The sequence below is a fragment of the Podarcis melisellensis genome (assembly GCF_964234715.1).
Source record: "Podarcis melisellensis genome assembly, chromosome: 14".
Taxonomy (NCBI): Eukaryota; Metazoa; Chordata; class Lepidosauria; order Squamata; family Lacertidae; genus Podarcis; species Podarcis melisellensis.
This window is the reverse complement of record NC_138546.1, coordinates 10,363,895-10,366,087: the sequence shown is the minus strand read 5'-3', so window position 1 is coordinate 10,366,087 and position 2,193 is coordinate 10,363,895.

Below are 2,193 nucleotides of genomic sequence, written 5' to 3'. Positions count from 1 at the left end.
TGAACTTTCTTCCTCTTTCTTGACTCTGGAGAGAAGTTTATAAAATTATATCATTCATCTTCTGTGGGGGACAAAATGTTTGTAAAGTTGAGATGATAGCCACCTTCATGAAACAGGGATATCTGACCACATTAGGAAATTAAGGACAGCCTATTCATACCCCATTTTGCACACAGCAACTTCCAAAAAGAAAAAGGAAAAAAGATTGTCTGCATTTGAAACAAAGCCATCTTAAATTGCTAGTAGAACTATTGCCCAGATAAAGACACCTTGATTGGTCAATCCTCCAAGTTAATCACTTGACCAATTAAATAAGCATCAACTACATAGTACAAAAAGCCATTCTAAAAGGGAGAAAATCATTATTCTTCAAAGTTTCATTGCTGTATGCATAATCTCAATGCATTTTTACCATCACATGGGAGGAAAAAAGCTTTTCACATTTCAAACATTAAAAACACTTCCCTTAAAAACATTTTAAAGAACTAAAATCTGCTGCCTGATTAATGTGGGGAAAGGGAACATAATAAACAGATTTAGATGTTTCAGTTTAGATCAGAGCTTTCTGCTGAATGAGGATGTTTTTGCAATGCCTTAAACCAGACCTGAACTGCAAAGTTGAATGGCAGGCCCCAGCCATGAAGTACTTGACAGCCCCCAGTTACTATTGTTCTAGGCAAGCAGCAGCAGCAGCAACAACAACAGGAATCTAACTTTTTGGGGTGCCAGGTGAATACATTGCATTTTGTTTGGGGGAAGAAAGAAAGATGTGGTGCATTCTAATCTTGTCTATGCTGGCAGATGGTTCTGTCCAGGGTCTTGGGGAAAAGAGGCTTCATATCACTCAGCAGAACCAACAGAACCTGGGACCTTCTGCCTTCTTCAGCCACTGAGCTGTGCTGCCCTCAAAAATGGAGTCGCCCTCTTAAACAATCCAGCAGTAAAATCAGCAGCAGCTAGGCCCCTGACAACCTTCGAAAATCTCCTCCTAGCAAAAAAGGGACGCAGTAAAGGGATGGTATCCACAGTATACAAAATACTACTCCAAAATCCCACGAACCCCCTAGACGCAATCAAAAAACAATGGAGGATGACATAGGGTATGAGATTAACCCCATTCAATGGACCAGAATGTGGTCTAAACTCCCCTTTAAATCCATATCAACGAAAAGAAAAGAATTCACTCTGAAACTCACCTACAGGTAGTACCTAACACCAAGAAAATTAGCACTAATACACCCAGGAACCTCACCAAAATGCTGGAGAGGGTGCACCTCCACAGGAACATACCTCCACATGTGGTGGGAGTGCCCCAAAATCCAACTATTCTGGACAACAGCCATACGAGAAATATGTAAAATAACTAAGCAAGTATTAGAAATCACCCCAGAATTGGCCTTACTAAACATCTTCCAAGACAATAATGCCCATTTACACCACAAAGAACTCATAACCCACCTACCTTCAGCAGCCAGAAGCACCATAACCAGACACTGGAGAGACCTGTCAGGAGTAAGCATGGACCAATGGTACCAAATAGTATGGGAAACAGCCTTACTAGAAAAGTTAACCAATAAACTGAAACTGACACGGGGACAAACAAAAGAAGACGCCTTCACCCCGGTATGGCTCCCCTTTATCACATACACAGCTCAACAGGACAATGACAAAACTCCACCAACAGCATACAAATGAATATGGCTAACCTGATTCAAAAACACACACACACCCCACTCTCACATGAAAACAAAGATCACCACAGCCAATCACAAACAACCACACCCTAGGCCAACCCCAACCTCTCGCCACCAAAGGAACACAAGTGAATAGCAGAGAACCTGCACAAGCGATGCTGACACAAAACCCCACATATATTAAGTACAATAGAAACATCACCTGACACCACCCCCACTCACCTTTCGCCCTTTTCTTCCTAATGTCTCAACAAATGAAACTGATCTGTAAAAAAATGTTACTTGGAAAAAAGAGAGAGAGACATTGCACATACTTTTGTAAACCAAGAAAATCTTTAATAAAAATACATTTTTAAAAAAATGGAGTTGCCTTGAATTTAATGACTTTACTGATCCCTTACTGCTTTGTAATCCTACACCAAAGGGGCAGTTTGTGCAACAGACATGCCAGATAGTGAACAAGTTTTGCTGCAAAGGTGTTTCTTCCCAGATTACCATT